This window comes from Canis lupus, chromosome 8, assembly GCF_011100685.1.
Source record: "Canis lupus familiaris isolate Mischka breed German Shepherd chromosome 8, alternate assembly UU_Cfam_GSD_1.0, whole genome shotgun sequence".
In the NCBI taxonomy this organism is placed as follows: Eukaryota; Metazoa; Chordata; class Mammalia; order Carnivora; family Canidae; genus Canis; species Canis lupus.
In genome coordinates, this window is record NC_049229.1 from 58464461 (window position 1) to 58492124 (window position 27664).

At 34.4% G+C, this 27664-nt stretch overlaps 1 long non-coding RNA gene across 2 annotated transcripts in view; it reads right to left on the bottom strand.

The window, feature by feature from the left end:
• Nucleotides 1–517: 517 nt before the first annotated feature.
• Nucleotides 518–27664, bottom strand: part of LOC111097235 — a 126147-nt gene continuing 99000 nt past the window's right edge. For both annotated transcript variants that reach the window (XR_005363647.1, XR_005363646.1), the window contains one exon: nucleotides 518–1822. This is a non-coding gene — a long non-coding RNA (uncharacterized LOC111097235). The remainder of the gene's footprint in view (nucleotides 1823–27664) is intronic.

A 27664-nucleotide genomic window follows, 5' to 3' on the forward strand; every position in this document is an offset into this window, starting at 1 on the left:
TACTAACTGCTTATTAGATTTTTTTAAAAAACTCTTGAAAAAGGGGGTTATATGATGAATTGGTGATGGAATATGTACAATCTTTCACCAAGACCTAATCAGAAAATAGGATCTCTATCAAAGCATGCTTTTAGTAGCCTGGCCTAAATTTGAACCAGTGATTTGAAAGATACAACTCTTCATGTTTCAAGTTTAAGAAAGTATACAGGAGGGGGTCAGATTTTCCAGAGAATGTTATCAAAAGGGTTCTTCATGATTTAGGAGAGATTGTCAGGCTGGGAATTATCTTTCTAGTTTAATGCCTGCATATTTACCCTCCAGTGTGTCCTTGCCTGTTGTTATTCTATGTTGCCCCCATTTTAATGTCTGTATGTAATAATAATATACATCCATGTCAAATAAATGCAATGCATATAGAGTGGTACCTGCCTTCTCAGTCACTTCCAATGTTGCAGTTGTAGCTAAAATATTCTTGTCTCCCTCCCATATCCCACAAAGCTCCAGGAACTCAAGTCAATAATTTGTAAAAGAGGTTTAATGAACATTTGGAGACAATGGAGATTAGAACATGAACAGCCCACAACTTAAAGATGAACGTCAAATATTATAACACCTGGAAAACCTTGATACATTTTTCACAGCAGGGAGTCTCTCAATGGTCATGTTCCTTTCTAGGCCCCAGCTGCCACCAGAACATTTGTGACCCATTATATCTTAAATCCGCCCTCTGATTTTCTACTTCAGTTTCCCTGTACACTTCTGGGAGAATCAGAGGAGTCCAAATCCCTATTGCTGGAATATTCAGGGAGAAAAAATAACTTTGAGGGAAATTTTTCTATCTAGACAATAACCAGAGACTCTTTTTTTTTTCCATCATACCTATTCATTCTAATTAAATCCTTAGCAAAATATATTATTTGTTTGTTATAATATTTATTTGTTATTTATTTTTTTTAAATGGATGTTTCATGGCAAAATGGTTCAAACTGGATCTTTATGTTAAGTTAATAAAACTTATGTAGCCCTACTTACATCATCCAGAGTGGGGGATCGTGAGGTAACATATAACATGGACATGGTTGCTCAAATCCTGAGGTGGCCAAAATGAAAACCAGAGATATATTTTTAAAATGTCAAATCTATTCTAGTTCCTAGAGGAAAGAATTCATGATAAATATCCTCCTTCTTCTGGAAGCAGCCATCTTTTTGGGGAGAATGATGTCCAGTTAATTTGATAAATATAACCCTAGCTTGGGAGCAAATATTTTCAAGACATCTAACATTTCTTGGGTTAGTTGATGAGTTTATGTCACCTCACTGATTTCATGATCATATTTGCATGTATTCTTTGTTTTTATCTGTGAATATTTGACAAATTCTGAATTGTCTTTTTGTGATTATTTGAATGTTTCTAACAGAATGCTAATTTTCTAAGGATGTGAAATGAAAACTTGGTAACTTACTTTGGGTAGAATACCACCAGTATCTGGGGGCATAAATGGAATTAGATATTAATACTATTGACTTATTGTTTGCACATAAACACAAGGCTAAAATCATCTGCAGATTTAACTCAAGGAAGCAATTTCTTCCTCAGGGCATTTTGGCATTTTGGCAGGGATCTTGAGTTGCTTTTTCCTCTCCTCTTTGGCTGTTCTCCTTGGGGCTCAGAGCAGGGACTATCCATTAAGATCAGATGCATGTAATCATGATCAATTTCCTGCAAGAGCAAAAGGGGTGGGCACTCGGATGCTTGGCCGTCATTTTTTATTCTGTTTCCACGGGTGGTGTTTTTCTATCTGTAATAGCAGCTGGAATCCAACTATGGGGTGGAGAGAAGGAAAGAGAAAATGAAACTCCTCTTAGGTATATGAGTATTCCCTAATTGTCTGGTTTCTTTTTCTTTAAGTGAATTTTCTGTAGTTCCCAGTTTCTCTACCAAATGCAATGTGATGAAAGCTATGGAAACCCAGACTCAACTCAGTGTATACTTAGTTGATGCCAGAAATCCGAAGAAACGTCACTTTATTTCAAATGTCAGTATCCAGTGTTTCATGAAGAACAAATTTGCCTTAGAAAGTCCCCAAAGTACCTATAAACTGGCTGTTGCTTGCTTAAAGCCTCAGCTGTGAAAAGGTATTTTCATGTTTGCTGGCGCTCAATATCTTTGGGGCTTTAAGAATGTCTGATACATTGGCAAATCTTGTACTGAATAACAGAGCAGGAAGGACTTTCTCTTTTTTTGTACACACACATACACACACACACACACTATCTATATTCATTATCTATATACTGTAAGTGTGTGTGCATTTTATTATATATTACATGTTATATATTAGCTCATTTTACTCATGAAAATAAAGATTCTGGCTTAAAAAGGAACTTTCTTGAAAAATCAGATATGTTAATACCTTGCTGTCATTTTTTTTTTCTGGCTCTTTTCAAAATACTTTCCTATACCTACAATTTTCTGATTATGCTCTTAGGTTTATGCCAAGAATAGAGATTTTAAAATATGTCACATTTACAATATTCTGCACCTTTTCTGAAACTGTTCCTTCAGAAATTGTTCATTATGCTACTCAATCTCTCTAATACGTAGACCTACACAGAAGTAGCACTAGGAAAAAGCACCTCTCATTATATAAGTGTTATTATAGAGAAGACCTGTTGTTTCCTTCTTGTCAGGAAGCTCCTCACTGAAGTTTCAGCTTGCCTGCAGTTATTCTCCTTAGCTCAGACATTCTGATAAAACTTCCTATCTCAACTTTAATAATTAATGATAAAAATAATTATTACTGTAACAGAGAGGCTTATGTCCCTCACCAAACTCAGCTAGACTTCAGGGCAAAGGGAGTGGTGACTTAATAGTCATTCCAGAGCACTGCAGGAAGGCATCTCCATGGGGTAAGCAGGAAATATGACATGTCATGGCCTACACCACATGGTTCCTGCTTAGCAGCTGGACAGCAAGAAGCTGGACATCTAGACATCCCTTCTCACATAAAGATTGGATGGTTGACTGGCCCAGGTTCTTAGTCAGATGATAATTTTCCAGTGATATACAAACAGCCCAGTCAGTTGGTGAACGTTCTGAGACAGCAGACATTCTCAGAATGCAACCACGTACCCTCACAATGGATTTGCTCTTCTCTAGACTTTTACTGGCACCTCATGGATAGCTGTCATCTCCAACAATTTCCTAGCTGAGGCTCCCCATCACTGCAAATTTCCCAATCCTTCTTCCTGCCTTCCAAGCATCTCTAGCATAATGTACATATCTCTTTATTCCCACAGGCCCTTTTCCCATCTTTTCTTAATTGGCCCTCATGGCTGTTCAACGAGAACCTAAATTTCCTGTGAAAATTAGACCAGAAATTATTAGCAACAGAACATCTGCCTCTCCGGTCCTTGAATTCAGAGGGAACTCAGTCTTTAGGAACATGACTGAGAGACACCCATTCCTGAGGGGAAGAATGAATTTTCCATTCAACCTGACAAAACCATCTCTCCACTCGAGGATGGTTTAAATCAATTCTTATAATGGAGCAAATAAAGAAAATTAGTTGGATTTTCATATGCAAATAGTTTGAAGATTGAAATTCTGCTGATTTCTAATGATCATCGGTGCATTACGGTTTATAATTAGATTTTGCATACATTCCCTCCATCCTCATAAAAACACGATTAGTGAGATGATATCATTATTTTCAATATGCTGATGAGGAAATAGAGTTTCAGAGAAATGATGACATGTCCAGGAGAGCACCGTAGAGATTGTACAGTGAGATATCATAGTCTGTTTCCTTTTATTACATGTCTAAACCCTACAGTAGTTGTTTCTGGAAAACTCCCCATCCCCTCTCATTCTGTGTTATTGATTTCAAGACATATTTGCTCCTTTTTTTGTTTTTGTTTTTCTTTTTGTATCAACTCTTACTGATCATTTTGAAACAAGATGGGATAAAAATCTTATGTACAAAAAAGATGGTGTTTTATATTTAAGGAGAACAGTACAAATTCCATCAATATTGTTAATCAATTACACTTGTAAACCTCAAAGGATGAGACTGTGTGGAGGGAATGGGGATACTATCCAATCTATGCCTTCACTATTTTAAATGTGATCCATGGTTAAAATTTGTCTTTAAGTACTGGCCCCCAAACTCTGTGAAAACCACCGTATTTTGTAAAGTAGGGAATCAACCCCAATCAATTCTGATCTTAATTCTAGCTCCCCGGGAGGATTTCAGTCATTTGTTTTAAAGGGATGGATTTTTAGCCTCCATCACTCACCTTAAGAGGCTAATGAGAGATTCAAATTAAGTAAATGATTGGAAATGTCAAGTAATTAAACATCTGGTTTTTAATATAAAACAAATCACTTCATGCCTGTGGTCTCTGTCACTTGATCTGTCCCAGCGCTGTCTTTAAGCTGCTCCTGGCTACATTTAACCTCTTAGTCAAGCCAGACGTAACTCCATGCTTCCTATTGTAGCTCTTGGATATTCTTTTCCCCATGGCCTTCATCTGGGTTTGCTGAGGCTGTGGCTCAGACCTGTGTTTAGAGTCTGATTTTTCTCTTACTCTACCTAGGTTAAAATATAGCTTAAGGAAGCAATATTTATATCTGTTTAACTGATACTCTTAATTTTTCTGTGAATGAACACAATAATGGAGGAAACCTCTACCCTCTCCAATCCCAACTGAGTCCTTCTCTTGGGAAAGATACTCCCTCATCTGACTTTTGAGATGGTTTATTTGAACCTCTTATACATGCCTTCTTCAAATCTCTCTTTCTCATTCTCTCTCTTTTTAAAAGATTTTATCTATTTATTTATTTGAGAGAGAGTGAGTGAGAAAGAGAGCATGAGCAGAGAGATGAGCAGAGAGAGAAGGAGAAGCAGACTCCCTGTCGAGCAGGGAGCCCAACATAAGGCTCAGCCCTAAGACCCTGGGATCATGACCTGAGCTGGAGGACAGACACTCAACTGACTGAGCCACCTAGGTGCCTCTCTTCAAAGCTCTACTAGGATCAATTTTGCAAGGATTCCACTAATCACTGAAAAGCAGTTCTCTCACTTGGATTTGCTGCAAACAAGGAAGAAATAGGTGTTTCTAGGCTGCACGACACATGATACAAAGCAGTGGAGCTTGTATTTTCCCCATGCCACATAGCCTCAAGCAATCACGCATACTGGGTGGGTAGCTAAATTTTGCCCCTAATAGTGAACATCTGGGTATTTTTTTTACGCAGAATCTGTGATCCTGACTCTTGATTTATCTTTGGAGGCCACCTCTCCTTCAGTCACATTCCATGAACTCTGTAGGGTCATTTCCCACCTTGTTCCAGGGCTAGACTTAGCCGGTCATCAATTTATCACATCCTGTAGCTATAGTAACTAGGCATGAGGAAGTAATGGACCTGTGTCATTCCTATAAGGTTAAATCTTGGAATTTTCCAGGAACATTAGAAAGAAGCCCTTATTCCTTTGAACTTGCTAAAAGAAGAGAATATAAGCAAGAAGTTTCTGCTGGTCATTTTTTTTCTACCACAGGCACAAATTTTGAAAAAAAAAAAAAAAATTAAAGAGCTCTAGGGATAATCCAAAATGGAGTTCAATCTAGCCACAGCCAAAGCCTCTCTCTATGCTTTTCAATACATTGTTCTTGTTTAAACTGATTTGTTCTGAGTTGAAGGTTTTTGCTTTTGTTTTTGTCTTATAAAGCTTTTTGACCCATATGACTCCACTTTGAAGGTCCAGATAATTTCAGTTCAGAGGTAAGCTCCATTTGGCAATTGCATAAATTGTGTTTTTGAAGTTCTGGTTTGATCCCAATTTAGTTGCTTGACTCTGTTTTAAAATAAAATGGTGGAGAAGGAATTAATTAGGTTTTCTAAAACCTCTAACATCACATGACACTTTGATTCCTCTTTTGTAAGGAATCACTGATTAAAGTTCTCTCCATCACATAGACCCATAATGCGCTGTCTATAGTGGCTTACCCAGAGGGGCTACGTATTTACTTCACTGATTGTCTCTTGTATATAGTTCCAAGATAAATCATAGGCATGGACTTACTTAAACCAAAGGATCATTTGTTATCTGAAATTCAAAGGTAACTAGTGTCCTCTAGGCTCATTTGTTAAATCTCTCAGTACTACTCATTGTGTTCATATAACCACATGAAAGAGCTGTCACTTACACTGGTTCCATTTGAATGAAATGCTAAATACAACTTAATTATAGACCTAGTTCCACTATTATCTGCATTTCCAAGAAGTTATGTGACTATTGCTTTTATTTCTATTTATTGGAATCTAATCAAGTCATAACTGTGGAGCATCCAGGGAAAAATGAAAAGGATGCTGAAAAATAGGAGACTTTGACATTCTAGGAGTATTTAGTTTGGAGAAAGAAAAACCAAGGCCTATGGATGGGAGAGAAATTTCATCAGACAATCAGATATGTCTTAAGTAGAATAAGTGGCAATACAGTCCCTATTTTTCCAGAACGTGCAGCTCACATCGTAGGGAAGTTTACAGGAGAGCATGTTTGATTTCACTGTAATTCTCACCAGAAAGAAAACAAGTGTTATAAGGGCATTTACTGTGGAATGAGGTAGGGTAGATTTCTGCTTATAGAAACTGCTGGTGTTTGAGGAAGGAAGCTGTCTGTCAAGAACATTATAGAAGACATCCTTGTATTGTTTTCTGGGGGCAGATCATGGAAAATAGTTTGGACCTGAAGAAAGAAGAGAGATGGTGAAAACTTCTGGGCACAGAGTAGGTGAAAATTGTTCCCACAGAAAAGCATGTGTATGAGATTATAGAGAAAAGTGGACAATAAAAAATTTGTCACAGCAGGATAGCCAGAGAATTTTAAGAGAGAGGTAGACTAACATTCAATTTAAATTGCTTCCTGCTCTTTACTGGAATGTGGTTTTCCTCTATTATCTTAAATCCTTCTCTTAATGAGGTGCCTGCAAAAGTATTGTGTTAGGGGAACATGGGGTATCAAGGGAGAGAAGCTGTGGCCAAATGGAGAGTGAAACACTGAAGAAAGAGGGGAGCAGTTGTAGTTCTTGAGACAACAGAAGGGTCTGGAGAAGCTGGCTGAGAAGGAAAGTAAGACAGGACAAAGTGAAAAAAATTTAAGATGTCATGTGGAACCTCTGAAATGTAAAACAAAATGATAGATGCAATGAGAGATAATGTCTAAAATCCCTACTCTTTCTTTTATTATTTTTTAAATGTTTATTTCAGAAAGGAAGAATACTGGGATACATGGGGATATGCCAGTGATGTAAGAATAAGCTTTATAATTTTTAAAAAGTTCCAACAATGAGATGGATTGCTTCCTATTATAGTGGAAACCTTAAAATTACTTATTCTTCTGGAAAGAGCATTAGAGACTACATCCTAACATGGAATGGGGAAATAGATAGAGAACCTCTATTTTTCACATCCCAATATTTTTTTAAGTTCCCTACAATTTTGTAGATAGCTCTTTTTCTGATGGTTCTCTACACTGTACTCAAATTCCCAGAACATTCTCAGATGGATTTCAAACTTCCTGAAAAAATATTTCATATAATTCTATATCATCTATAACAAAGTATTAGAAATAATGTAGTAGAAAGTTAGTGAACAACTTATGATTAAATATAATATCTTACAACTCAAATTGACAACAAATAAAGCAAATGTAGAGGTAAAAACAAGAGGGCAAAACTATTTTCAATTTACTTCAAGTATATAAGAAGATCATGTAATTCTGAAATAAGCTAACCTATTTTTAGACTACGATGAGAATTGTAAACAAGATTGGAAGATAATAACCCCTCTATCTCAAGCTGCAAAAACTGCATCTGAAATATTATTCTTAGTTTATAGCTCCACTTGAAAATCAGGTAAATTGGGGATCCCTGGGTGGCTCAGTGGTTTAGCGCCTGCCTTCGGCCCAGGCCATGATCCTGGAGTCCCAGGACAGAGTCCCATGTCGGGCTCCCTGCATGGAGCCTGCTTCTCCCTCTGCCTGTGTCTCTGCCTCTCTCTCTCTCTCTCTCTCTCTCTCACTGTATGTCTCTCTCTCTCTCTCTCTCTCTCTCTCTATGTCTCTCATGAATAAAATAAAATCTTAAAAAAAAAGAAAATCAGGTAAATTAGGGGGAAATGGCTGGCTCAGTTGGTAGAGCTTATGACTCTTGATCTCAGGGTCATGACTTCTAGCCACATGTTGGGTGTAGAGATTACTTAAAAATATAATCTTTTAAAAAATTAGGTAAATTACATGTCCTCTAATAAAAAAATACCATGGCAATTTGCTAAATTCAGGTATATTGAAATTAACAAAGGAAAAACTATTCTTATACCACTCACCTCAGTTAACCAACTTCCATTCTATGTATTTCTTCTGGATATTTATTTTTAGTAGGATTGCAGTGTGTAAAATGCTTTATAGTTTTTTTTCTCCAGTTGAATTTTTTTTTAGTCTGTACATTTTAAAATTCTTATAATTGCAATAACCATCTAATATTTCATTGTATGGATAAGGTACTGTAATTTGGCAATTATCCTACTCCAGTACATTTCTGCAATTATAATTACGATGAAAATAAATTTATCTGTAAGTCAAACTTTTCTGTATTCTAAATTATGTTCCTTAACTAGATTCACTAGAGTAGGATTTCTATATAAATGGGATGGACATCTTAAGTTTCCTATAGATATCATCTATGCCATTTTAATTGCTTATAATAATATGCCATATGCTTTGATTATTATTATTTCTGCGCTTTTAAAATTTAAGAGATTTAAAATAGAAATTCACACTTTTAAAATATACTTATGAGTCTGTGTATTTTTAATATATTAGATATTTATATTTCCCTTGTCTTTTTTTGTTTAGTTGTCTCAAGTTTTGCACATATATTTTGTGGACTATAATACTTCATCTGTGGAATACTTCATTTAGAATATATTACTTCTATGTGTTTTAATTTATTGCACTTATTTTTACTTTTTGATAGTTGTGCTCTCCCTGAATCTCCACATATTCACCAACCTAGAAGCTCCGTCAACCCTGCCCTTTTGGGTTTTTATGGAAGCTTCACTACATTGTCATAATTGATTAAGTCCTTGCCACTGGTGATGGTTTCATCCCCTAACCCCTCTCTTCCCTGAGGCCAAAGAATGGGACCAAAATTTCAACTCCCTAGTCACAGGGTTGGTTCCCCTGGCAACCATCCTTAGGAGCCTGTGTAACATTGCCTCATTAACATAACAAAAGACACCATTGTTGCTCTCATCATTTAGGAATCAGGGGTTTTAGGACAGGAAAAGATGCAAAATAAATATATATTTCTTATTTTAAATTATAATATCAAAGACTTGTTAAATAAAAATTAACTGAGCGCATATTCATCCTTTCAACAAATATTTCTTGAGCTCCTCCTGTGTACCAAGTGTTTGTGGATCCTATCCTGGCAGGTGGGAGAGAAGGTAGAGGCACCTTGTACGTCTATATCAGCTAAAACACAATATTTTTGAAAGAGTCAATATGATTCAAAAAATGTCAAAAGTCATGGAGGATGGTCCCTGAATTATGAAATCTCATTGATTTCCTTCTCCTTCTTAGGAATTGTTGGCTTCACACACAGAATTATGAACTTTGTGTTTCACTTTTGTACCTCATGTAGTTGACTTGTGCACTATCCCTATATCTTTTTGATGTCATACAATTAATCCTTCACTTAATTTTTTTTTCTCTACTCTGGTGTTATGCTGGATGCTATAACTAAACCAGTAAATATAAATGACACAGTTCTGCCTTCACTGTATTGAGGTCTGTCATGGGAGAAATGTTTCTTTTTATTCTTTTTTTTTTTTTCAAAGGATTCTATTTATTTATTTGAGAGAGAGAAAAGCATGATCAAGGGGCAGAGGGAAAGAGATAGGCACACTCCCCACTGAGCAGGGAAACTGATGAGGGGCTCAATCCCAGGATCCTGGGATCACGACCTGAGCCAAAGGCAGATGCTTAACCGACTGAGCCAGCTGGGCACACCAGAGGAAATGTTTCTTAATAGACAATGTGAAGATTGCTATAATATTGGGAAACGTGACATTAAGTAACAGCAACAAGAGTTTATACATTAATTTGTATTCAATGAATTTCTATAATCCTCATTAATTATTCTAAAAAATGCTTAACAAAACAAACTAAACTTTTGTCTACACCTACAAGGCGATTTTACATTACTGACTAGAATAACCCATTGTTAATTTGAAGATATTGGTAATTTAAAAGAAGACAAAATGAGAACCCTATCATGAAAGCTTACAATTGCTAATTTCCTTTCCAGTGCAAAATCTGGGAGTCTAAGGATGTTTGCAAACAGGAACATTTCAAATGTCCTGGGGCTGAAGCTCTTCCTCAGCCAGACACACATGGTAAAAGCACCCAGTGAGCAATATCAAGAATGCATGTGTACGCATGTATGTCGCACGCACACATTATTTTCCCTAAAGAGGTGGTAATGACAGCTTGCCTAGCATCTTTCTGTTCTGAACCTCTTCTAAAAATTGTTTTACGTTTTTGGCTTCCTGACAGCTAGGCACACTGAGAAACAAGATGTTCAGCTGATTATGTAAAAGCTGGCAGGCTAGAAGTCAAGTATATCTGACTTAAGAGACCTTTATCATAAGACTTTTCTCCAGGTCTCTTCTTTCTGTGGGAATCAGCTGCATATTGCTAATGAATTACTTTATTAGTTTACCTTTTCCAGTTAACTGGCACTGATCACTTTGCTTCTCATTCTCCTCCTAATCTAATATTATTTATTAGGAATGGTTATAAGAAATAATTATTCATGCTTGCATATTCGATTTGTTGATTTTATTTTTTTAAGTGTTTTTAAATATTTTTGCTTATTTATTCTTTGGAAAGAGACAGGGAGAGTGAGTGAGAGCACGAGCAGTGGGGGATGGTCAGAGGGAAAGGGAAAAGCAGACTCCTCGCTGAGTAGCTGAGTAGGGTGCCTGACCCAGGGCTGGATCCCAGGACCCCAGGACCCCAGGATCAGGACCTGAGCTGAAGACAGTTGCTTCATTGACTGAGCCACCCAGGTGCTCCCAATTTGCTGATTTTAAAGGATTGGATGTTGTCATTTAAGTCTTGACAATTGACTATGGAAGAAAAGTAATTACAAAGTATTTTGATAAGTAGTGTTAATGGGTGTGGCAAAGCATACAAGTGAGGAGGTAAAAAAAAATACCTTTTTTCCTCTACCCTCCAAAATGATTGCCTGAAATCCTCATATATAAAAAAGTGAATAATAAGGGGCAAGCATATATATCTATTAATGCAAGTTTTACATGACCTGACAGCATTCGTAAGGAAATGCGGACCTAAAGAAATGGTTAAACCCGAGCGTTTTTATGCGAGGTTTCATGAAAAGTGTAAAGATGTGAGAGGACAGAGTATGAATTTAGCAAGTCTGTTACTTCAGATTCCTGCCTGCTTGCCTTTGTCTTTGAAGAGAAGGATGCCCCTCTCTTCTGCGTCTCGGGAGGGTGCCTCTCACATGATGCTTTTATGACCTGCTTCAGGGGGAGGTTTAGAAAATTTTCCAAATTCTTCCTGCACCTGCCATTTCTCAAACTCCTTCAGCTTGAAATAGTTAATATTCCAAAGTAACCTATTTTAGGGTATGGGTCCTGAACCCCATCAGAATCAGTGTTTTGTGGTCACTCACAAAAAGTCTCCTTGAGCTTTACACTCAGGGAACTTAAGTTCTCCAATTAGCTGAAAACACATAGGTCACATCATAGATTCATATAGAAAATCCATGGTCCTGATGTTGAATTCCTTATGATGTAAATGATGCTTCATTTCACAGGAGGTAGAAAGAGTAACTAATTTTACTGATAAATGCATTGTCCTTTTATAATTTTTTCTATCACTATATTAAGAAGATAACACAAGATTTTATAGGAAACTAAAATATTTTTTCCAAACACATGTGTTCCCATCTATATGTACGCATCTAGTTCTTTTAGGGCTATAGAAAGCCCTCTTTTTTATAGACATTAGGTCTTGAATGAGTGTATTAGGTACTGGGATCTTCTGACTCTAGCCACCTGGATCTTCAAATGTAGCTTGTTTTGGGTTCTACCTTATTGTGCATGATTGGCTTCCCCATTGCTTTGTGTTGAATACTTTCTCTACTAGACCCAGCATATGAAGTTATAACCAAATTCTTCCTGTTGCCTGTGTTTCCACAGGGGACAGATCTGGTCAGAGGACCACTCTAGGTCAGCTCTAATGATGAGAGTTGGAACAGGATAAGATAAGCTCTAGAATCCAGAAGTTCTAATGGTTTGGAGCACGGACCACGCCCTCTCATCCCACCCCCTGCATAAAGCCTATTTTCCACTCAGCTTTTTCTAACTTTTTTGGTGGTGAAGATTTTTTCTCAAAAAACAAACAAACAAACAAATCAAACTATGGAACAGTAGAGGAAACATACAAAGAACATCGTTAATTGAATCAGAGTGAAGTTTCCCCCAAACTCAACCTTAAGTACAGTGAATCGTAAAGTCCTGTGGCTGTCTCATGGAAACCCACCTATCTGTTTTAGCCCATTCTTTTATAAATGACAAAATTAAGGCAGAGTAGTAAAAATGACTTAGTATTTAAATATGACAGGGACAAACCTGCAGCTACAACCTGAGCCGTTAGTGGGCTTTCTTACCAGTGCCCATGGCAAACTCCTAGGGCAATTCACAATCTTTGATTAAAAAAAAAAAAAAAAAAAAAATTCAAAAGTCCATTTAACCCATGAAATTAAGCAAAAGCAGTTAAGAGTTTTTACACATAGTATTTAAGAGAAAGGTTTTACTTTTTTTTTTTTTTCCTGGAGCTTAATTGGATGGGTGAAAGATGCTCTCATTTCAACCTTTTACTTGTAATTAGAAGTAAGTCCATTTTCATGATACTATTCATGCTAAATGGGTCAGTACTTCTGAGGAAGGTTTAGCCCCACATCATGTATTTCTCTAGAGCTTGGTGGTCTGCAGTAATAAGTTCCAAGGAAAGAAATTTAGATGGGATTCCTCTTGATTTAGCCAAATATTAAATAGCATTTATATAACATACTGACAAATTTAAAACATTAATAACTGAAATAAAATCTGGTAATTCTCAATGGATTAGAAAATATTAGAAACTGTATTCCAGAGAAGTTATATAATTATGCTGATCACATTTTGTATTCTTATAATTTTATTGGCTTATAAATTATTCCATGTATTTTATCCAATAAAATTATTTAATTGGTAAAAGAAATTACAATTTGGATAAAGATACAATTTAGCTCACTTTATGCGTTTTGGCATATTATTCCTTTGTGAAATTTATAAATTCCGATGAATGAGGTCATATAAATGGCAGTAGAAAATAAAATGCATCAATATACATATTTGCATATTTAATAGGATTCAGCACATTTCAAGAACACAAAAGCAATGTGAAGCAGAGGCTTTTTGTAAATATTGAAAAACAGCATTTAAGGAACCATATTTCTAAAGTAATGTTTTCCTACTGTTCTCTGATTCCATACTAAAATTTTTTCTTGCATTTAGTTTGTCATTTGCATCCTAATAATTAGATTCCACTGTTTTTAGGTACACTTGAATAGAAAGTCTAAGATGATGTTATTTATTTAAAATACAGTGTCATTAAGATATCACAGATAAATGACAGACAATTCATAGACAAGTAGATAAAAGACAGATGGACAGACATAACCCTATACACTCACAAATACAAACACACACATGAAGCCATACCTATAGACATTAAATCTGTTTAGGAAAGCACAGTCTCTCTGCACTCTTCCACTACCTTTGTGTTCCCAAATCTAGTATTCTGTGCTCTACACATACTAACCAACCTTGCTTCTAAGATATTTTATGCTTTTGTATCATCTGGTCTTTGAACCTACTCTTTCCTTCTGACTAGATTGTCTTTCCTCCTTGTGTGCCTAATCAACCATCCAGGGTAGACGTTACTTCCTCTCTGAAGCTTTCCCTAATCTACATTTCAAGAGTTTCTTATTTTCCCCTGCACCGTTTCTGGATTTTAAAATATTTTCACCCATCAGACTTTAGTCAATCATCCTAAATATTAGAAAGGGTCTAAATATCTGAAGTACATACTAAAGTGGCATCCTCAAGGAAAACAGAATGCATGGTATCTGGAAAAGTAATTTCCCCAAAATCTAATTTTTTTTCAATAAAATCTTTCCCACTGGCCATAATAGTATTTTATATCTTCTCAACTGACTTCACGTATACTATTATCTCTCTCTTCCTTCCATTTAGTGGAAGTCACTGCCTCTTATGTCCCAGGATAAAACAAAACCATCATACAGGCAACTCCTGGATCTTAACACTCTTTTCTTTCTTTTCTTTTCTTTTCTTTTCTTTGCTTTTTTCTTTTATTTTCTTTGCTTTCTTTTCTTTTCTTTTTTTTCTTTTCTTCTTTTCTTTTCTTTTTTCTCTTCTTTCCTTCTTCCTTCCTTCCTTCCTTCCTTCCTTCCTTTCTTTTCTTTCTTTCTTCTTTCTTTCTCTTTCTTCTTTCTCTTTATTTCTCTTTTCCTTTCTCCCTCCCACAAGGGATTTGTATTTTGTTTATTATAATTTAATCTTGTGAAGGTTGTCTAAATCCCGCCGCCCTATTTCTTTCCTTCTCCTCAGGTAGTTTAGGTCACAAGGTACTCCTGTACTTCTTTTGGACCTTTCGGTTGCATTTTTGCTTTCTGTAAACTATGTAATCATTTTCAGAAATTTCTCATATAGCTGAGGTATAAAATACGTGAGAGTTTAGAACATGGCAGATGGCTTTTTTCCAATTTTTCATTTGTTTATCATTTGTGAACTTGGTTTAAGGTATTGGCTTTCAAGAAAGAGAATTTCTCTTTTCCCTTAGGAACTTTTGAAAATGTACAGAGGCATCTTTGGTTATCTTGGCATATTGTGAGAGAGATGATGAATTGTTCAATGGGTATATAATTTCAGTTACACAATGAGTAAAATCCAGAGATCTGCTATACAACATGGTGCTGAGAGTTAATAATACTCTATATATTGTACATATAAAAATTTAGTAAGAGAGTAGATCTCATATTCCCTGTTTTTAATACACAAAAACTAAACAAAACAACAAAAAACAAAGCACACAATAAGAGAAGCTACATAAGGAAACTTTTGGAGGTGATATTTCTGTTACCGTGATTACGGTGATGGTTTCACAGGTGTGCATATGTCCAAACTCATTCAGGCATTAAATATGTGTTATTTTCTATACAGATTACACCCCATTAAAACTTAAAAGATTGTATTATTTATGCAAACAATCCTATTGGTGTTTGAGGACCTAATGACACATTCCCACATAATTAACACTGTATCCTTGAAGTCATAGTGAATCTGTGAATAGATCTAATATAGTCCTGACCAACCATACACCATTCAAGTACTGAATAGTTTATTTTAAATTTAGTTAATATTATTTTACCTTTTATTACACTGATATATTGTTCTTTTAAAAATTATATGTGATAGCAGATCGAAGTATCACTTTTAAACATAGAAATAACTTTATACAATATTTATCACAAAAAGAAGACTAGACTCCTATGCTCCATCAATATATATATTAATGTTAATGTGAATAGGAATCCTGATTTATAAGAGAATCACATACACATCATATTTTTTTCCTTATGACTTGTGATATTTGGATCTTCTTGAAGAAATTCTCTTCCCTATTGGTAACAATAATATTCACATATATTTTCTTCTATTAACTTTTTACATATAATGCTTGATTCAAATGGACTGTATCAGTACACAAAAAAGAGGTAGATATTTGGTTTGATATATTTTTGTCATGAATAAATTTTCCTAATATCACTTATTTGCCAACAGTTCATACTTTATTCCAAATTTTTGTGGTGCCATCCTATCAGATATTAATTTCCCACCATCCAGGGTCTCCAGAGATCTCTATTTTTGTGATTTTCAGTTCCTGCAGGAATGTTTCTCATTTCTTTACAATATGTTTTGGTATATCACAATATACACTCCTGTTATTTGTGAATTTATATCCTTCCTTACAAATTTCAAATGAGTTTAGTTTATAAAAAATATCTAGAATAGTACTGAGATTGTTTTGAATTCATACATTTAATTTGTATATATTGATATGTCCACATCATTAACTTGCAATATTCATGAACATATGTATCCCCATTTGTATATAATTATTTGTTATTTAATTTTTATTCCCCACATGTATATTGTGCCTACCTTGTTAAGTCAATCATTACACATTCCAATACTTTTGTTTTACTGTAAATTATATATTATGTCTTGGTTTTCTTTTTGATCATTGTCGTTATAAAGAAACATGAGTAATTTTGGGGGGGTATGCATGAATCTGGAAATCTCGTTGGATTATGCACTTGGAATAATTTGTGGTTTTTCTTAAAGAATACAATATTGTATGCTTACACTGAGAATTTTATATCTCCCTTTCTATCTATACATCTCCCTTTCTCTTTCTCTCTCTTCTCTCTCTTTTTCTTGGTTGTGATGATAGAGAAGTTCCAATAAACGATTAAACAGTTGATAACTAGCCATCCTTGTCCCTAATCTTAAAGGAAATATATCTAAAGTTGCCATATTAGGGGCAGCCTGGGTGGCTCAGCGGTTTAGTGCTGCCTTCAGCCCAGTGCCTGATCCTGGAGACCAGGGATCAAGTCCCAAGTCGGACTGTCTGCATGGAGCCTGGTTCTCCCTCTGCTTATGTCTCTGCCTCTCTGCCTCTCTCTGTGTGTCTCTCATGAATAAGTGAATAAAATCTTAAAAATAAATAAATAAATAAATAGATAGATAGATAAAGTTGCCACATTAAGTTTAGTCTCTGTTGTATGTTTTCGGAGAATAACCTTCATCAACTTAAGAAAATACACAAATACACTTTGATTCTTCTTTGATATTTTCTAGCAAATTTATTCATTCATTCCTTCACTCATTGATTCATTCATAATTAAGAGTACTGGCTCAAGGCAAACTGTCTGAGTCCAAATTGTGGGGCTATTATAATCAAATGTGTGGCTTTTTATCTTCTTTAGCTATTATGTAAATGTAGCTAATGATACTTTCCCCACGTAGATTTTTGAGTGCTGAATGAATTAACATATGCATAGGTCTTAGAACAATACCTGTCACATGGGAATGCCAACTAAGTACTAAATATTATTTATTTAATTTGAGGATATCTTATAACTTATTCAAATATTTTCATATGTGCATAATTTATTTCCTGGGACTCAGTATGAGGATGTTTTCGGTTACTTACATATAATCTCCATATCTCTTAAGTTTTTTTTTTTTTTTTTTATCATTTTCTCATCATCTTCTGACTGCCCGACTAAAATTTTCTTACAAAATTTTCTTGCTCACTAATTTACATTTCTTTTCTGAATACTCTGGTCCTTTGTGTTTTTAAGTGAATACTTATACGTGTCCCCAAATTTAACATTGTTTTTATGTTTAGAGTTTTTATATTTGGAAGTACAAGGATTATTATTTATGTTGAATTTGTATATCTCCTTAACTCTTATTTTAACAGTAAAACTTTTTTTTAAAACCTAAAATATACAAAAGACTATAAGTTTTTATAAAATGTGTAAAGAATATCATAGTAAACGGCTATATATATGTTCCACGTAGTGTACATCTTCCACCTCATCCAGAATACAGAGGTACTGAATCTGTTGAAGCTGCATTTACTTTCTTCTGTGATGTCATCTCTTGTTTCAGTGGTAAGCTTTGTGCTTGCATTCGTTGTTTGATATCTTTTTTTCGTTTTGGTTTTGATTTTTTTTTTAAGATTTTATTTATTCACTCATGAGAGACACAGAGAAAGAGAGAGAGAGAGAGAGAGGCAGAGACTATAGGCAGAGGGAGAAGCAGGCTCCATCCAGGGACCTGGATTCGATCCCGGGTCTCCAGGATCACGCCCTGGGCTGAAGGCGGCTCTAAACCGCTGAGCCAACTGGGCTGCCCTGTTTTTGATTTGTACAAGTTCTTAAACAATATAGTCTCTCATTTTGAATATTTCGCATGCCTGGCTGGCATATGTCTTCTACAATGACTTGCTTATTCTGCTATTATATTTGTGAGATTTATTCATGCTGATATATGTGGTTCTAGTTCGTTTGCTTTCAAAACGTGTAGCATTTTATTATAGTAACCCACCACCTTTCATTCTATTCTTAGGTTAAGAGACAACAGGGCTTTTTCACAAAAACAATTCAATTATAGACATTCCTATGCGTGCCAACTGGTACATATTGTTGCTACTATCTTTGCAACCTCACTAACTCTGGGTATCACAGTTTTTTCCTTTGTATTCCAATATGGCAGGAATAAAGATGACTTTCCCACGGTGTTGTGATTCCTTTTTTTACTGTGGAATACCCAGTAAAGTCTTTTACCTGTACTGTGTACTTTCCTTTACTGTGAAATACCCATCTATGTCTTTTACCCAAACTTCAACTATTCTGTGATTTCATCCTACAAATCTATAAATCTTTGGTACGTATTCTTGTTGCTAAGGCTTTTTTAGTAATTTTATCCCAAATATATGGATACGGTTTACAATTTATTTTTTAAACATTTTTAAATGATACATTTTTGCTGCACAGTTTTAATTTTATTTGAATCTGCTTAACATTTACTGTTTCTGAGTTCATAAATATATTCCTCAAAATATCCTTCTAACTAACATTTAAACTCAATTTATAATAGCATTCTGTACAATAATGTCACTGAATTCACTTTTGAAAGAATAAACTCAACAAAAGCTTTGCTCTGAGTTCTTGAACAGAATACAAAAATAAAGCCATTAGTGAAATTAACCAACTTTCTCTTTAAAATATATGACCCTAATATAAATATGGAAGTAATTAACTGGTTTTAAATCACTTCTGGTAATGGAGCCAACACTTCATAGCTATTTCTTCACCTTTTATATATAAACTCAGATTAAAAAGTGAATAAAATTAATGCAGGACCACAGCTTTAGATCTAAATGAAAAGTCATGCTGTAGAGAGTAATATATGTCCTTACTGTCTGCATCTATACGTATATTTGGACACAATCTCCTTATATCAACTACTGACTTTTAAAATAGAGGCCAATGCTTCTTTAACAGATTTGTGTCTACTAGTTTCCATGTAGTCAGTGGCATAGTGAATACTTTCCATGGTGAATGATAAATGCCAACAAATACTGGTGTAAGTCACACATTCATTTTCAACTTTCTTGAAAGGCTAGAATTAAGTACCTCAGTTTTCATTAAATACCAGCATTAACTTTTGAGTTCATTCTTCCTAACAGATTTTTTCCAAGTCCTCAAGAAACACTACTAAACAAGTTTAAAAAGTGGTTGTAGATATTTGCTATACAATAATCGATAACACCTCAGTAGCAGAAACATTCAGACTACTCTCTGTATGTTCTAGAGTGGGACTGGTCAGGCTCCATTTCACACATGTGTATTCCATGTACACCCTACTTATAATTTCTCTTGTTTCTGCTGACATAAACAGTGAATGAGCGATGGCTCTGTAAATCTTATAAGCCACAATTCAGGCCACTGCACATCTAGCTGGTACATTAAGTATCGAACAGGAATGGTCTAATACTTCTCTCATAATTGTTCAAGGCCTGAAAGAATTAGGTTTCCCTAAATGCACTTCAGAATACACTTGATTTCTTAATGAAAGCTCATCTTGATGCAATGGAACTGGGGGTACTATTTTTCACTTGGAAAGGATTGGGAAAAGGAAAAGAATGCAGACTCTATGTGGTTAGATTTAAAATTTAAGCATGTGTTAAAATAAAAACCATTTACTTTGTGTGTGTTTACTATTAGTTGAATACATGGCAGAGTCTGGAATCACAAAGTAGAGGTCTACCAAAACTCTCCTGGCTTATTTCAAAGTAATAATTATTTTTTTGCTGTTGTTGCTAAAACAACAAAGACCTAAATTGGACAGGAAAATACATAAACATGTATAACCTAGGCTGTCCCAGGAAAATGAGGAGATAGAGGTCATCTTGTCTGTAAGTTTCAATGCTTATCATTTTACTTGCGTACTAATCAAATGTATGCTGTTATGATGGGTACAGGTCTAAGTGGTATAGTGTTATCTCCAATGTCATGTTTCTTTTTTGTTTTTTTCACTTTACTTTGTGTTTAAGATTCACCCATGTGAAACTAAGGATGTATTACTATATGTTGGCTAATTGAATTAAAAAAAATAAAAAGATTTACCCCTGTTGTTATATGGGCATTTAATGCATTACTCTTAGCTGATGCCTATGCTTCTTAACAATACCACAGTAAACATCTTTAATTGGATCCTCCTGTGGACATATGTGAGCATTTATTTTACAAGTCACTTTGAGGCATTGTAAATATCATTCCTCATTCCACTAATTCAATGACCCTGTTGTATAGTTGGACAGATACCTTGATTTTGACCTAATCAACATGTTGCATTTCCCATGTGATGCCTTAGATTTTGTAATTTTGAACTTTTAAGATGCACTTCCTCACCCCTAGCTCACAAAATTATTTGTTCATAGTTTGTTAATGTTATAGTTTCACCTTTTCACTTAAACTTTTATCGTATCCAAATCCTTCATTGAGCAAGGATCAAGTTCCGTTTTGCTTTTTTTGTTTAGTTGGGTTTGTTGTCTCCATGTAATAGACCATATTTTCAACACCATCTATTAACAGTCCTTCCTTTCCTCACATGTTGGAATTACTTTCATCATATAAGTTTCTATTATATAAACACTGACTCTGAGATCTCTGTATCTTCCATTTTTCTATTTACCTAATAATTCTCAAAAACTACTACAGTTTGTGTTTACTGTTAATACATTTAAAGTATGTTGGTATCTGATAAGACAAATCTTTTCATCAGCCTTTTTTAATGAAATTCATTCAATTATTTGTGGACTTACATTAACTCATTTAATATTTTAGTGCAACTACTAATTCTTTAAAAATATTTGACTGGATCACATTATATTAGTATATTTTGGGAATAATTGGCCTCTGCCTTAATTGAGTTGTCCCATCCATGAGCAAGCATGATCTTCCCATTCATTCATTTAGAATTTTTTATTGGGGTTTATATTTTTTCTCTATAGAGAGTAGTATATACTTAGCTAATTATTACTTGCTTTCCTTGGTGTTAAGTTAATGTAAATGCTACCTTGTTTTTATAATTCTTCATTGGTGTTTGATGATGTAAAGAAACACTCTTGACTTTCTAGGCTGATTATTTACTTGATAAAATTGCTGGACTGTCTTATTGGTTTCAACAGATTATAGAGTATATTAATTTTTGGAAATAGATGATCATAAACATTTTGCAAATAAAAACATATTTGCTGCTTCCATTCAACACATATGTATTACTAATGTTTCTTTTTTCTTTTTTTCTTTTCAATGACATTGTCTAGAACCTTCAATACCATGTAAACAGCAACATTGATAAGGACCATTTTTCTCTTGTTTTTGATAATAAAGTTATCCAGCTAAAGATTTTTCTCAGGTGTAAAATATTTTCTGTCATATATAAATTAAAGAAATCCCCTTTGATCATTGTGTGCTAAGAGTTTTTATTATAAATAGTGATTAAACTTTACCAAATTAATTTTGGTCATTGATTTTGAAAATTATGATCTTTTCTCTTAATTAGTGTGATGAATTACATTGATAATACTTCTGTTTGATACATCCTTGTGTTCCATGCATACACTTATTTGATCACATATTTGAATTTAAATAGCTAATATTTGTATTATTTTTTTATTTTTTTATTTTTATTTATTTATGATTGTCACAGAGAGAGAGAGAGAGAGGCAGAGACACAGGCAGAGGGAGAAGCAGGCTCCATGCACCGGGAGCCCGACGTGGGGTTCAATCCCGGGTCTCCAGGACGGCGCCCTGGGCCAAAGGCAGGCGCCAAACCGCTGCGCCACCCAGGGATCCCTAAATAGCTAATATTTTTATTTAGGATTTTTGTCATTTAGACACTTAGTTAAAAAGTTAAATGGAGGGTGCATAATTTTTTATATTCCTTCAACCTCTTTAAATCTAATACAATCCGTCCCCATTTTGTCACACACTTACTTGTCATAGAAGACCTTGGACTACTTGTTCCTTCAGTGGCCCATCTTTTGTTCTGACACTCTTTAATTTGTTCACCAAATTATATGTAAACACACACAGAAACACAAATTAAGTGGAAGTTTTGTCACTGTCTGAGCATGATTATTTCACCCTCATAAAATGAATTGAATAACTTTTGCTTCTTTCTTTCTTTCTTTCTTTCTTTCTTTCTTTCTTTCTTTCTTTCTTTTCTTTCTTTCTTCTTTCTTCTTTCTTTCTTCTTTCTTCTTTCTTTCTTTCTTTCTTTCTTTCTTTCTTTCTTTCTTTCTTTCTTTCTTTCTTTCTTTCCTTCCTTCCTTCCTTCCTTCCTTCCTTCCTTCCTTCCTTCCTTCCTTCCTAACAATTTGTTACAGAACTAAAGTGTTTCTTGAAACTCAAATATCCTCTGGCCCTAGAGATTTTGGGGTGGAGAAGTCTTTAACAATTATTTAAAATTTCTGATTTTGTTATTCAAGGTCTTTATTGCTTTTTGAAAATATTTTGTATTTTCTATTAATTTAATTTATCTGATTCCAAGGCACATTAGTTATATTGTTCCATAATATTTTTGATGTCCGTTGTGTATATATAGCCATTGCCTTTTTGAAATCTGTACATTAATTACATGCATCTTCTTTCCTTTTTTCTTAATCAGTCTTGTTAAAGGTGTGATTAAGTATATAGAGACACAGGCACACATGGGTGGCTCAGTGGTTGAGCATCTACCTTCAGCTCAGATCTTGATCCTGGCACCCTGGGATGGAGTCCCACGTCAGGCTCACCATAGGGAGCCTGCTTCTCCCTCTGCCTGTGTGTCGGTCTCTCTCTCTGTGTCTCTCATGAATAAATAAATAAATAAAATCTTTTTTGAAAAGTACGTATAAGAACTTACTATTAATAAAAGGACTTACTATTAATTTGATTAAATTTATAAACTACCTTTAATCTCTATTTTATTGAACACTACATCTTGTTGTTTCCTTTTGGGAAGGATTTGCCCCCAAGTCAAAATGTTCAGCTTATTTTTAACCTATTCTATTTCCTGTTTCTTTTTAATTTTAAAAATGTTATTGTATTTAAATTCATTTAATTAACATAGAGTGTATTATTAGTTTCAGAGGTAGAGCTTAGGGACTCATCAGTTGCATATAACACCCAATGCCCATTCCATCAAGTGCCCTCCTTAACGCCCATCACCTAGTTACCCCATCCTCCCACCCCCCTTGCCTCCAACAACCTTCAGTTTGTTACCTATAGTTAGGAGTCTCTTATGGTTTGTCTCCTTTTCTGATTTTGTCTTATTTTATTTTTCTCTCCCTTCCTCTATAATTCTGTTTTGTTTCTTAAATTCCACTGTTAGTGAAAGAATACGATAACTGTCTTTCTCTGATTGATATATTTTGCTTAGCTACCCTCTAGTTCCATCCACATCATTGAATTGGTAAGATTTCTATTTGATAGCTGAGTAATATGCCATTGTATATATACACCGCATCTTTTTTTTTTTTTTTTTTTTTTTTTTTTATCCATTCATCTGTCAATGGACATTTGGGTTCTTTCCAGTTTGGCTATTATGGACCTTGCTGATAGAAATACTGGGGTGCAGGTGCCTTTTCAGATCACTACATTTGTGTCCTGTGGATACTTAGGGTGCAATTGCTGGGTTGTAGGGTAGCTCTATTTTTAACTTTTTGAGGAACCTCCATACTGTTTTCCAGGGTGGCTGTACAGGCTTGCATTTCTACCAACAGTGTAAGAGGGTTCCCGTTTTGCAATGCTGTCACCAACATCTATTGTTTCCTCACTGTTAATTTTAGCCATTCTGACTAGTGTGATGTGGTATCTCATTGTGGTTTTGATTTGTATTTCCCTGATGCTGAGTGATGTTGAGCATTTTTTCATGTGTCTGTTGGTCATTTGTCTGTCATCTTTGGAGAAATGTCTGTTCATTTCTTCTGCCCATTTCTTAACTGGATTATTCATTTTTTGGGTGATGAGTTTGAGAAGTTCTTTAAGATCGTGGATATTAACTCTTTATCTGATAAGACATTTGTAAATATCTTCTCCCATTATGTTGTCTTTGGTTTTGTCTACTGTTTCTTTTGCAATGCAAAAGCTTTTTGTCTTGATGAAGTCCCAAATAGGCCATTTTTCCTTCTGTTTCCCTTGCCTTTGGAGACATATCTAGCAAGAAGTTGATGTGGTTGAGGTAAAAAGGATTCCTGCCTGTGTTCTCCTCTAGGATTTTGATGGATCCCTGTCTCACATTTAGGTCTTTTATCCATTTGGGGTTTGTTTTTGTGTATAGTGTCAGGAAAAGGTCCAGTTTCATTCATCTGCATGTGGCTGTCCAATTTTCCCAACACCATTTGAAGATACTGTCATTTTTCCATTAGATATTATTTCCTGCTTTGTCAAAGATGAGTTGACAATAGAGTTGAGGGTCCATTTCTGGGTTCTCTATTCTGTTCCATTGGTCCATGTGTTTGTTTTTGTGCCAGTACCATACTGTCTTGATTATTACAGCTTTATAATACAGCTTGAAGTCTAGAATTGTGATGCTATAAGCTTTGGTTTTTCTTTGTCAACATTCCTCTGGCGATTTGGGGTCTTTTCTGGTTCCATACAAATTTTAGGATTATTTGTTCCAGCTCTGTTGAAAATGTTGATAGTATTCTGATAGGAACTGCATCAAATATGTCTATGCTCTGGGTAGCATAGACATAACAATATTTGTTCTTCCAATCCATGAGCATGGAACATTTTTCCATTTCTTTGTGTCTTCTTCAATTTCTTTAATAAGTGTTCTATAGTTTTCAGAGTACAGATCCTTTACCTTCTTATTATGTTTATTCCTCGGTAACTTCTAGCTTTTGGTGTAACCTTTTCTATTTCGTAATAAATATATTTAAATCTTTAAGGTTTTGTAAACACTGGCTTAACTGAGTTTCATAAATTATGATGTGTAAAAATTAATTTAATCCTAATTGTCTCTTAATTATGCCTTTGAATACATTTAAAACCATATTTTATTTTAAAAATGGTAATTTGATTTTCTTATGTATATAAAAAAATGGAAGCTACTCTTCCCATTCTGATTCCAGTATTTTTTTTGCAATATCTTGGGCGTATATCATCTCTATGGAATTCTTTAGCATCCATTGAAGCTTCCTTTGTCACCTTAAACATATTCTAGTTTCCTTAATATTTCATGTGTTCCTGAGAAGAATATTTCTGTGTCTTGTGTATGCAATAGCTTGGGTTTATTAATGCTATTTTTCAGATTTTCAATATTTCTGCTTATATTTGTCTGCTTGACTGATTAAATCTGATGACTTATATATTTCTCTCTGTATGATATATTGTAGAAATTTATTATTAGTTGTATATCTGTTTATGATGGATATATCTTCTTGCTCTATTGTTTCTTTTACCATTATATATTACTGTTCTCTTTCCCATATGATATAGTTTTGCCTCAAATTTTATTCGAACAGATTTTAAGACTGCTATTTTACTGTTCTTTTGGTTCATATTTGTCTAGTATGACTTCCTTTATCATTTTATTTCAATTTCTTATTCTTCAGAGTTTTTCTCTTATTTATGGTAACTTCTCTGGAGACCAATTTGTGGTACCTAAGATTAATGGGACACTGAGATAGTGAAACATTGAAATGAATTAAATATCTGATAGAAGGATAGCCCAGTTTTACATAATGCAATACTACAAAAGGACTGGATGAAATAACAGACAAAAACTCAAAAAATAGTTTCGTGTACACACATACACATATATATACAGTAAAATATGCTTTATGTGAATTCTTAAATGTTCTTTTTAAAGTACTAAGTATAGTGAGCATGTGACTTCATTGGTTGAGGGCCAAAAATACTTAAATTTTATGAACAAGTAATTATTATCTTTTAAAACTGTCTTAAAACAATGATGATAAAAATACTATCATGATTTTAACTATGTGGTGGCAATATGAATGTTTATTATATTATGTCTTGTGTTTTGTGTTTTTCACTTTTTTTTTGAAAATATGACACCTCACAAAACTTAAGTGATAAAACCTCAGCATACGTCATAGAGTGAGTCCATTTAGGAAATCCTATGCAAAATAATTTTAAATAACTGATTGAAAATTAGAATCCAAAAAAAAAAAAAAAAAAAAAAGAAAATTAGAATCCAAACTGGTAATATTGAATCCCAATATGTGTTCATTTAAAGTTTAGGCAAATTTTTATGACATAATAACTTTATTCAATCTATTGTTTGAACCTTGAGTTTTTAAAAGTAGGATGAAAATTCTGTGACTCCAAGTTTTCTTATTACTTTATTCAGGTCCTGATGAATTTAGACTTAAATCCCATAAAGATTCTTTCTAATCGATTTAAAATATTTGACTCAGGAATAATATACAAAAATAAAAATAATTTTAAAAAGAAATAATATACAAGTATAAAGACACTTCCTCGGGTATAAAATAACAAGTAACATTCTCAGGGAATTATTTATATGCCATTAGAAATACTCCCCCCTCCATTTTTAGATATTCTAGAGGTCTTCTTATATATCAATAAGTAGATGAGGAGCAATGCATGGTGAAAAATACATTTTATCCTGAAGTAAAGACTCATTCTAGCTGCAAATTTGACTTTAGCACCCAGTAAAATCTAAGTTCTCTAATGAACTACTTTCATATATGAAATTTGTCACCAGTCCAACAATGAAATGAAAGATTGCCAGGCAAATTTCAACAACCACAACACATTTGCTTAAACTACTTTTTAAATTAAAATTCCAGGGATACCTGGGGGGCTCAGTGATTGAGCATCTGCCTTCAGCTTAGTGTGTGATCCTGGAGTCCTAGGATCTAGTTCCACTTTGGGGTCCCTTCATGGAGCCTGCTTCTCCTCCCTCTGTCTATGTCTCTGCTTCTCTCTCTGTGTCTCTCATGAATAAGTAAATAAAACCTTTAACATAGATAAATTAGTTTAATTAAATTAATATCCCATCATCAGTTTCATATTGTCTGATTATATTGGTTAAAAACTGTGAAAAGAAAATTCTTGTGACTGAATGGAAGACTACAATTTCAACCTGAATTTGACCATTGGTATGGCAACATAGAAGCTGATCCTCACTTTGACGTGAGCCGTTTTAGTGCAGAGACAAAATTTATGTGTTCAAAGACCAAATGGAAAGAAAAAGGGAAATATTGACTAAACATAATTTTCACAATATGTTCTCTAAGAGGAAAAGGGACATGCAGAAGCACTAGAGAAACCACAGTGAGTTCATAATATGTATGGACAACTACATCCAAAATTTTACAAATTAATA